The sequence below is a fragment of the Crocodylus porosus genome, unplaced genomic scaffold, assembly GCF_001723895.1.
Source record: "Crocodylus porosus isolate Cpor-Errol unplaced genomic scaffold, CroPor_comp1, whole genome shotgun sequence".
NCBI lineage: Eukaryota > Metazoa > Chordata > Crocodylia > Crocodylidae > Crocodylus > Crocodylus porosus.
The window spans coordinates 10,216,310-10,228,391 of NW_017728949.1; the positions used below are offsets into that span (position 1 = coordinate 10,216,310).

Sequence of the window (12,082 nt, forward strand, 5' to 3'; positions counted from 1 at the left end):
CACACACTGCCCAGAATTTCTCACCACCCCCTGGACCAGATGGCACCCCTTGAGGACCTGGTAATGCCACCCCTGGCAATCCTACCATCCCTTCCCCCACATCTGATTTAAAGGCCCTTGTTACATGATAATTTTGGGTGGTTTCTGGAGCTCTTAACCCCTGGACTGTCTGCACATTAACACTGTAAAGTAACTTAAAGCACTCATTATGTGGCTCAGAATTATGCCACTTCAAACTCCAAGTTAGCATGAAGCCAATCAACATTTGTGCAGCTTACAACATATGGTATAACAAGGCCATTACCTCTGGCTGCCCCCATCTCTCCTGGCAGGTGGAGAGGAGTGCCATTGTAGCATGAATTGAACTAATGTAGCTGATGTTAACATAACGTGTAATAATAGTGAAATATAACCATGTTAGTCTTGTCCTGTAAGCAACCTGAAAACTCCATTTTGTATCCTTCTGTTTGACATAAGTGAATGAACTCTTCATAGCCTTTATGTACGAGTGTGTGTAAAAGGGTAAATGGTGAGAGAATGGCATAGAGATGGAGGGGAAAAGATTTAACTGTTTATATAAGCAACAAGGCACCAAATGTAAATTACTAGTCAGTAAACTAATTAATGAATGGCTGAAGAATCCCTTTTAGGCGTTGGGCACAAAGAAGATAATAAGGAGAAGGAATGTACCCATTCTGCCAGACGGGCAGCAAGAACTCTCCAAGGCTAAGATAAGCTAAAGCCAAAAGAAGAGCAACTGTAAAAACAGAAGCTGGGTATGGGAAAACCCCAAAGCATGGAAACCAAGGATGCCAATCCCTATAAAGGAGCATTTTAAAAATGCCAAGTTGGGCAAGTCTCTTTCTCTATTGCTGTTTCATCGGAGCACAGATGCATCTGTTCATCCTGCTCCAGCTGTTATCTTCAAATCTGCTATCTTCAAATCATAGTCATCTACTCAGTAAGCTTGGGTTGGCCACCCTGGGCTGATATTGAGCAACTATTGCTGGTAACTATATCTGGTGTATGTGTGGATAAAATGGCTGTTTTGTGTATGTGTATGCCTGTTTGTAATGATGTGTATGATGATTTGTGTGTGTTCGTATGAATGGTGTGCCTGAACCTCTATGTCTAACCCACATGATCAATAAACACAGCACCTTATCTTATCTCCCTTTATAAAGTCTTGCTCGTGATTTGAGCAATTGGCAATTTGAGTAACACCATCTCTCCTGGCAATGCACCACTCCTGGCTCAGGTTAAGGTGGCTTAAATTAAGCCACCTTAACCTGAACCAGCTTGTGTGAATGCTTGCTTACACCCTCAGAAACAAAATGGTGCTGATTTTCAAGTCTGCACTATAAGTACAACACTCCCCTCCAGTCGACTTTAAGGAGGAAATCTACAGATTGCTGAAATGATCAGATGAAGTTTAACAACTCTAAATACATTCCCCAGAAAGACAGATGCTTGTTAAATATGGGCATTTTTACATGTGTTCCAGGGGTCCAAGCTCCATGAGCTTCTCTAATTAAAGCACCTGCAGCAACTCGTGTGTCAGCATCCTTGCACTTCAGAATGGTGGTGGTGGTGCAGTAACTAAGTCTTGGCCAACAAGCTTCAGTTAAAATGCCCCCCTCTACCATTTTGAAGCACGGGGATGATGATACATGAGACACAAAGGCTGGCTAAAGTACGCTAATTAGAATACTTCAGCAGACTCAGTTAATTGAGTCAGCTCTAATGTGTTGTAATTTCAGCACATTGGAGCAGCCTCCCCACAGGTACCCTATGTGACTTGATAACATACACATTATTAATTGGGCAGCTTTTCTCAGCTTTTCAGTGCATCAGTATAAACCTCTCAGCCAGCTCAAGTGTTGATTGTGTATGCAGTTGCAGAATTTTATTCCTGTACTTTATGGTGTGATTGAACCTTTTTTTCCCAAACTATGACACTTAGCTAATCAGCACCATTTACATTACCATATGTATAGATTTGATAGTTCTGAGGCATACACAAGATGTGCAGTTCCATACCAAAGTTATTCATTTATAAAAAATAAGAGAGAAAGGGAGTAAGGGAAGAGAATATGGGTAAGGTACAGGGAGGGAAAGGGCAACATCTTCTAGATGAGCAAAAAAATGCTGACATGACAAACCTTCCCTTTAATCAATGTATAAATCCTCTTGAAAGCTCATGATAACAAAGTATCAGAACTAGACCAGCTTGGGAGTTTATATTCTCTCAGTGTTCCCTGCAGTAAATTATTGCTCTCTTGCTTAGCTCTGCTGAAGGAGACAGAGGGGTGATAGTGTTCCATAACAAAGGATAAATGGTAATATCCACCATTTCTTTCCGCTTTGCAACCAAGCTGCTAGTATAGAGTACTTAGATTGGGAAGTCAGTACTATTAAAATAAAATGGCTTTTCTTTTCCCCCTCTAAGGTGAACAAAGGCTATAAAAAAACATGTATTTCTTAATAAATACTAACTTACACAAGAATCAGATAACTGAGTTTATGCTAAGTCCTAAATGTATTTTTGCAATGAATCCTCACCCAGATATCAGTAAACATTGTGTGCTTTTTCATTACTCTGGTGGGTTTTCAGTGTGTGACTGAATTGTTTATAAGTGTCTTAATTTCCCAATTTCTCAGTTTCTTCTTGCTGCTATTTCCTTCCTCACCTCCTCTCAGAGGTGACTTTCCTAGGTGAGGTAGATTACCATTAATACTCTGATTTTTTTCTATCCCGGCAATTCTGCTCTGCTACGCTTTCTCTGTGCAGCACACAGCAAATACGGTTTTGCTTTTACCCTCACAGTCATGGGACCAGGAGAAGGTGTGGGAAAATAAAAACTATTTCCACCTCCAAAGCCCTGTAGCACCATCTTTATGACATGGTTCGACTTTAGCAGCTAAAGATTTTGTTATACATCCCAAATGTTCATGGACATTTGCATGCACACAAAATGCAGAACATAGTCTTTTATCACTTTTGTCTGGGTGTTGCTAATTATTGCAAAGTAAGAAACATCAAGGGGAAAACGGGTGGGACTAACAAAACAGCAGAAGAATAAATATAGCAAAGGGCAGCAAGGAAATCATATCCTTCTTGTTTGTGTGCTGCACTAAGGTAAATTCAAAAAGAAAAATGCATAAATAATTTTGATAAAAAATAGCACTCAGCCTCTTCTCCTGCCAAAAAATAAAGTGGTGCTTATTAAATTGAAATTTAATAATCTGTTAATTTTACAAAATAGATTTTTTTTTCCACCAAGTATGCCTTGTCAGAACAACCAAATCCCCATTTGGTGTAAACTGGCATAGGTCCTTTGGCCACATCCAGATGTGCAGGCATGTGCAGTTTGTGGCACTGCAGACCTCTTTGTGGTGCCACAAACCACACACCCAGAATGTTAAAACATGTCCCACATTGCAAATTTGCAATGTGGGGGCAAATCCTGCTACCAGGAAATCCTGGTAGCAAAAAAACAAATATCATCAAGGAAAAAAAGTGCCACAGCACACGTGACAGGAAAGTGTGCCAGCAGACACGGCGACTTCATCCTCCAGGGAGACACTCTGGTTGCCAGTCAGAGCATCTTCACTCCTTTAGTTGTGCCCTGGCTCCTCCAGCATGCTGGGAATGGGAGGAGCAAGGAAAGGGCAATTTGCTTGAATGGGGCAATTTACTCCACAGGAAAGCACATGTGCAGGAGCGTGAGCTGCAGCAAAAAACATTACCACAAGTTTGTACCACTACTATTTTTGCCGCTCCAAACACATTCCTGCATGTGTGGATGCACCCTTTGAGGTCATCAACTGAGGAATTAATACAAGCCCATACCATACTTTCTCATTCAGAGTGCCTTTTATGTCTTTGCTAAGAGCCCTCCACTGCTATGCTTACCACTGCACTCTCCAAAATCTCTACATTGCAAATCTTGGCAAGAAAGACTGATCTAGATTCCCTTCAGTGCTCAGTGCTCTTGATTAGCTATAAAATCTGTTTCAGTGACATACAGCAACTTCTTTCTACCTACCCGTTCCTAGTCACTGAAGCTAAGCATGATGTTTCTACAGAGCTCCCGACATCTGCAGTTCTTTAATGGAAAATATTTCAGTGACCAGACAACATATCAAGTAATCCTGATCCCCAAATCTTTACAAACACAGAGGGAGTTATATGTTTGACACTGGCTGGCACCAATGCATGTCCTACTTAGCCAGGTAGCCAAAAGCACATTAATTCCACAGGCATTTATTGGATTTTTTCACTTGGGTAGATATGACTAGAACAGCATAAAATGCTTTTTACTTCAATCATTTATCATAATCATATTTCATTTATCTGAAAAGCTTCTGGTTCTAGGCATTTCAGATATGATTGGTTGTGCTGCATTGTAATTTTTTCCCCTTTCTGAAGCATATTTGTAAGTGAACATTAGTTAGCAAGCTGCAAAGGTTGCTACAACCTACACTACACCAGGAAATTCAAGCTATAAAGTTAGGATGGGTTTCCACAAAAGACAAATTTGTAAGTTGCATCCAGCATTATTCTTCCCATCATCTTGTAATGGGCTGATCTAGTGGGAGCACAAACTCTTATAGGGCTAGAAATACAAGATGGGTGATAAGATTTATAGCTATTTGTTAGGCTAGTGTGAAATAATGGGAGCAATTTAAATAGACCTAAATATACTATAAAGCTAATGTAAATATCTTCTCAGTCATTTTTATGTTGCTATACACATAAGTTCATCCAACTCTTAAGTGCTCCTGGATTTACATGTTTCACAGTTATGCTAGCAGACTCTAAATTTCTGCAAAAAAATATAGCTATTTATTATGGGATTGTAATACAACATAAAACTTATTCTTTTGGGGTGTTCTGTTAATTTAAGTGAGAGACATTTAAACTGTCCTTTTCATTAAATCACTCTATATACCACACTTCAATTATTTCATTAGATATTTAATAGGGCTGTGCCCTATTAGTTTTGTTTCGATGCTGTTTCGACCTGTTTTGAGGTCAAAAAAGCAATTTCAAAATGAAACAGATATGGTCAAAACAGTCTCGAAACAAAACAAGGCAAGTCAAAATGTTTCACTGGTTCGACGCTGTTTCGATGTTTTGCCCATAGGCTATAATGCGGAAGGTTGAAACAGCTTATAACTTTGTCATTTCTGTCCAGATTTGGATAAAACTTGCAGAAATGGTAGCCCCTTCTGAGGGCATGAAGCCTGCCATGTTTTAAGGAGATAGGTGCAGGGGGGTTGGAAAAATTTTACCCCAAAATCCTGAAAGCAAAACTCATGTCACAGGTATGTGTTAAACAACAGTGGGGTCAAAACTGCAGGCCTGCTAGCCCCTGCTGAGGTCACGAAGCCTACCAGCTGTCAGGGAGATAGGTGCAGGGGGGTTCTGGGGCCCTGCACCTCTGGCTGCTGACAGGCAAAACTCATTTTATGGGTGCTTGTGCAGCTGTGTCTGTCTTGGGGCATGGGGGAGAGAAAACTACTGCAGGCCTGGCTGCTAGGCCCTGCTGTGGCCACTGAGCCTGCCAGCTGTCAAGGAGATAGGTGCAGGGGGGTTCTGGGGCCCTGCATCCCTAGCTGCTCACAAGAAAAACTCATGACATAGGTGCTTCTGCAACTGCTGCCTCTCAGGCAGCAGGATTGAAGATCCCCCATCACTTGCCACCACAGACCTTGGGGTAATAATTGACCACAGTGTGAGCATAAGCCACTGATGCTGTAGCCAGCAGGGCCAACAATACACTGGCATGCATCAATTCATGCATCTCCAGCGAAACCATTGCAAAGAAGTGATTCTTCTGCTCTAGTCAGCTCTTTTCAGCATTGCTGAGACTGCAGTTGGAGTACTGTGTCCAGCTCTGGGCTCTCCACCTTAACAAGGATGTGGTAAGGCTTGAGAAAGTCCAGAGAAGGGCTAACCAAGTGATCAGAGACTTGCATGGCAAGCCATACAAATAAATTCTGATGGACCTGGAACTCTTCAGCCTGAAAAAGAGAAGGCTGAGAGGGGACTTGGTAGCAGCTTACCACTAAATCAGAAGTGTACATCTAGGGCTTGGTGGACAACTGTTCACCAGGGCACCCTTGGAGAAAACTAAGAGTAATGATCACAGTCTGGAACCCTAGTTGTAAAGCAGTTTTTCCTAATGTTGAGCCTGAAACAATCTTCCAGGAGCTTGTGACCATTACTCCTAGTTTTCCCCAAGAGTTTGTGGCCACAGCATTGCTTCGTAGCCAAGCCTGCAGTGGTTTCTCCCCCCGCTCTGCTCCAAGACAGACACAGTTGCACAAGCACCCATGACATGAGTTTTGCCTGCCTGTGGCCAGAGGTGCAGGGCCCCAAAACCCAGAACCCCTGCACCTATCTCCTTGACAGCTGGCAGGCACTGTGGCCTTAGAAGGGGCTACCATCCCTGGAACTTTCACCCTGCTGTGCCTTAACACACACAGTGTCACCCATATCATGAGTTTTGCTTGTCCATAGCTTGAGGTGCAGTTTCCCCAAATCCCTGCACCTATCTCCTTGAAACTTAACAGGTGTTGTAGCCTCTACAGGGGCTACCATCCTTGTAGTTTTGACCCCACTGTGGCTTAACACATACATGTTACATGAGTTTTTCTCTCAAGACTTTGGGGTGCAGTTTCTCCGAACCCCCTGCACCGATCTTCTTGAACCTTAGCATGCATCATGCCCTTAGAAGGGGCTACATTTCTGCATGCTTCATCCAAATCTGGCCAGAAATTACAAAGTTATAGCCTGTTTTGACCTTCCCCATTATATCCTATGGGCAAAACATCAAAATGGGGTCAAAAATGGGGTCAAAACGCCAAAAAGTTTCGACGGAATGAAATGGAACAGGCATTTCGACTCAAAACAAAAGTCAAAACAGAACACTGTTCTGCTGAAATGTTGAAACGCTGGTTGAAACAGAATGCTTCCATTTCGCACAGCCCTAAAATTAAGAGTATCATTTGGGTCAGATCAAGCAATAAAAAAAGAGGAAGGTCAAAAGCAGCAAATTTGTCCACCCTCTTCCGATCTCAAATCCTAATCAAAAGATGATGGAAGGCAAGGGGATTTTTTCCACTGATTACAGCAGGCGTTGGGTCAGAATCTTAACATACTTATCCTAGGGAATGGGTACACAGAGAAGTTACTAGATGTTGGGCTGGAAGAGATTACCTAGTGGAGGAATTTGAACACACAGTAAGGCTATTCAGATGGTTACTTGATAGAAGGAACAACAAATTCATAAAGAAAGGACCGTCTTACCAGCCATTTTAGCAGGAAGAAAGAGAAACCAGAAGCAAAAGTAGAAAGTAAGCCTGGACAGTTGGAGTCAGGAAAGGAGCTTAAACATCTCACAGTACTTTGGTCATCCCAAAGAATTCTCCAAAGATGTGAGGAAACTAAGGCAGAGGAGAGCAGAAAGGGCTTTATTTATCTTTGTGATCTGTACATATTTTATCTTCCCAAGGATTGCAACATGGATGTGACCATGAAACTCGTGTGCTACCAATGACCTCAAAAGCACTGCAAAATGCAGTTTTGTATTCCCAGTAGGGTAGTCTCCCATGACAACAACATCAAGAGCAAGGTTTATAAACTAATAGCTATTCAAAAAAAATAAAAATAAAAGTCCTCAATGCTGAGGACAGAGAGATGAAGAAAGAATACTTAACAATGGCTGCAAATGTGGATCAAGGCTTCAGTAGAATTGAAACTGCCAGTGGTCTAGGTTTTCCTTGCTATTGCATTCAAGTTTCCTTGCCATGAAGTATTATGCAGTTCATATTATGCAACAACATCCCCATGTTAAAATAAGACATATGCAGGCATCTTTCTTCAATAGCAAGTCCTATGATGATGAGTGAGTGGTGGCAGGGACAGGTGTTAGTGATTACAGGAAACCCCTAGCCATGAACCTACATGGAGGCAATGATTATATGATGTCCATTTGGTACTTGGAACTGAGACAGGTGTGCAATTTGGCAGCTTCAGTCATGACTGAGCAGGCTTATTTAGGATCCACTCTCCTCAGCCTATATAGGGAGGGAGCTAAAAAAAAAGTTCCCTAAACAATGTCCAGTGGAATCACTCTATCTGACATCCAAATAAAGTAATTAAGTTTGCAAGCAGGAATGTCCATATCCTGATGGAGAACCCTAACAGTGACCAAGCATAAAAAAGGAGAAGCACTCATAGTCAGAGAATTGACATGATTTGATGTTGGCATTGCTGCACTTAGTGAAACCAGACACATGAGAGAGAGGCAGCTCATGGAGCACTCTGTTGGCTACATCTTTTTTGAGGGGGGCAGGGGAGAAAAAGAAAAGCCAATATAACAAGACACATTCATGGCTTTGTTTTTGCTATCAAGACCAATATTGTTACTCAGATGTTGAGAATGTCCAGTTGGCATCAACAGGCATCTCATAGCCTTCTTCTACCATTGACCAACAAACAACATGCAACAGTCATCAGGGCATATGCCCTTACCCTTGTTGCAGGGGACAAAACAAAAGAAGCATTATATTCTAAACCCAAAGTCCTGTCATTTGGCCTCAAAGAAGATAAGGTTTCGGTTTTTTTTTTTAATTTCAGTGCTAGAACAGGGAGGGACTTTGAGCTATGGAAAGAAATAATTGGAAAGGAAAGGATGGGGAAAGTTAATTAAAATAGAATTCTTCTTTTGAGCAAATGTTTGTAGCACAATCTTATAATCACAGGCTCCTTATTCTGTCAAAACAACAAATGGAAGATATCATGCACGCACCCCCTAGCTGAAAACACCTAATTGACTATGTCATAGTGTGTACTCGGGATTGTCATGACATGCATATCACCAGAACTGTGATCAGCACAGATAGCTGCTGAATAGATCATTTTATATATTTCATCATGTCCATTTGTATTACTCCAAAACTATGCAAACAAAAGCAGCAACCACAGAATAAGTTCAGTATCAAGTACTTGAAAGACCCCACTAAAAACTATTCTCCCCAGCAGCACCTCAGTGAGAATCTCTCCTATCTTCTGGATGATCTTGACAGCACTGATCACTGGAAGAGCCTAAAGAAAGGCATCTCTGAGGCACAGAAGAATCTCTAGGCTTCTCCACAAATATACATCAGGACTGGTTTAATAAGAACAAGCAAAAGTCAAGGATAACAAAAAGTCATTCTTTAAGTACATAGGAAGGGGAAAAAAAGTGCAGGGTAACTTAGGGCCTCTTCAGGATGATCTAGGGCAACTGGTAACAGATAGGATGACCAAAGCGGAGCTTCTAAATCATTTCTTTGCATCCGTGTTCCTGGACATGGAAACAAATACCCACCCATTGGGACCATAGATAAGCCCAAGATAGATACCAATGCACCAACTGTTCATGCTGACCTAGTAAAGGGGAATCTGGAGGGGTTGAATGTATTTAAGTCAACAGGCCCTGATGATCTTCATCCTAGGGTACTTAGGGAATTAGCTGGAGTCATAGCAGAACCACTGGTACAACTGTTTGAGCATTCATGGTGCTCAGGACAGGTCCTGCAGGATTGGAAAAGGGCCAATGTGTTCCCTATTTTCAAGAAGGGGAGGAAGGAGGAACCAAGTAACTATAGGCTGGTTAGCCTTACCTCTATCCTTGGCAAGACCTGTGAGAAAATTGTTAAGGAGCACATTTGTGGGGTACTAGCAGGTAAAATAATGCTAAGGGGTAACCAGCATAGGTTTGTAGCAGGCAGATTCTGCCTGATTAACCTGGTTTGTTTTTATGACCAGATCACAAAATGCTTCCATGAAGGAATAGAGGTAGATGTTATTTACTTAGATCTTAAAAGGCCTTTGATACAGTGTCACACCCAGTTCTTATAAATAAACAAAACAGTTGCAATGGGTAAAAGCCAATTATTACACAGTCTGATGGGTAAAAATTGGCTTATGGGATGCACCCAGAGAGTGGTGGTAGACGGGTCCGTCTCTACCTGGAGAAATTTAGGCAGCAGAGTCCCCCAAGGCTCTGTCCTGGGACCAGGACTCTTCAAAAATTTTATTAGTGACTTGGACGAGGGAGTAGAAAGCACCCTGTCCAAGTTTACTGATGACACCAAACTATGGGGGAGGTAAAAAAACTAGAGGGCAGGAAGCAAATCCAGGCAGATTTGGACAGGCTGGGGAAGTGGGCAGAACAGAATAGGATGCAATTTAACAAGGATAAGTGTCATGTGTTGCATATGGGAAGGAAGAATCATCAACATTCCCATAGCCTGGGAGGTACCATTCTAAGTAGTATAACTGTGAAAAGGGATCTCGGAGTTGTAGTCAACTCCAAAATGAACAGGAGTCACCAGTGTGATGAGGTAATAAGCATAGCTAACTGCACCCTTTCTGGTATAAGTAGGTGCATCACAAACAGGTCTACCCCTCTATTGGTCAGGCTGCAGCTGGAGTACTGTGTCCAGTTTTGGGCACTGCACTTCAGGAGGGATGTGGATGGCCTGGACAGGGGTCAGAGGAGGGCCACTCCTCTGGTTAAAGGCCTATAGAAATGTGGACCGATTGGGAGACCTGAACACCTCTTCAGCCTCCTTTTCACCTCCTGAGAGGTGATCTAATGGTTGCCTACAAACTCATTGGGGGAGGGAGGGCGGGCAACAAGAAATAGGGGATACAATGTTTACTGGGGCACCCTTTGGGGTTATTAGAAATAATGGCCACAAACTGAAAGCGATCAAATTTAGACTGGACATCAGGAAAAAAGTCTTTACAGTGAGGGATGCCAAAATATGGAATATGCTTCCAAGGGAGGTGGTGCTGTCCCTTTCCTTGGAAGTATTTAAAAGGAGATTGGACAGACACCTGGCTGGAGTCATTTGACCACAGCACTCTTTCCTTCCCAGGGAAGGGGGTCAGACTCATGATCTAATATGTCCCTTCTGACCCTAACATTGATGAAACTATAGGGCAATACATGTTCTCATTCACAAAAAAGGAGAGCCTTCAAAGCTTGGCAGAATGACATCATCTCCAAACAGATGCAAGATCTTTATCACCACATTAATGCTGATACCAGAGGAAAATTTGTGAGGATAAACTAAAAGAGATTAAGTATGCTGAGATCCACAACATGTACAGTTTCTTCAAGGCAACCAAAGTTATCTATTGCCAAGCACACAAGGAACCATCAATCTAAAGTCTAGGGATGCAACAGAACTCCTTAAAGACAGATCCACCACCAACACATGGTGGAAGGAATATTTTCAAGAGCTTCTGAACTGAGATTTTAATGTCAAAGGCAATATCACTGAAACCATTACACAACACCCCATGAAGGAGTATCTTGCAGACTCAACAAATTATCAAGGGTACTTGAAAGTCATTAAGCAGGTGAAGAAGAACAAAGCATGTGGTCCTGATGGAATACCAAGTGAACTTTATAAGCAAGATGGAAAAAAGCTGTCTCATCAACAACACATTGTGATTATGGAAATCTGAAAACCAAAGTGTTACCATATTCAAGAAAGGAGATAGAGCAGATGGCAACAATTACCATGGCATTGCATTCCTGCTCATAGCACGGAAGATCATTCCCCATATTCTCTTCACTTTCCTCACTGAGGAGATTCTAGCCAAGTCCAAATGTGGCTTCAGACTGTTCAGAGGTGTGATAGATAAGATCTTAATTGTTTAAAAGCTGCAGAAGTGCCACGAGCAACACTGAGACCTTTACGTGGCCTTCACTGACCTGACCTAAGGCCTTTGATTCAAACAACAGAGGCTCTTTCATAGTTTCATAGTTTCTAGGGTCAGAAGGGACCTGAGTAGATAATCTAGTCCGACGCCCTGCCATGGCAGGAAAGAGTACTGGGGTCAAATGACCCCAGCAAGGTGTACAGCTACCCTCCTCTTAAAGACCCCCAGGGTAGGAGCCAGTACCACTATTCTTGGAAGTTGGTTCCAGATCCTAGCCGCCCTGACTGTGAAGTAGCACTTCCTGATATCTAGCCTGAATCTACCCTCTGCCAGCTTGTGACCATTATT

General features: G+C 42.3%; 1 protein-coding gene across 6 annotated transcripts in view; it reads right to left on the reverse strand.

Moving 5' to 3' along the window:
- The window catches only part of ERBB4 (erb-b2 receptor tyrosine kinase 4), a 1,148,078-nt gene that overhangs the window by 562,028 nt on the left and 573,968 nt on the right, over positions 1 to 12,082 (reverse strand). The window lies entirely within an intron of this gene.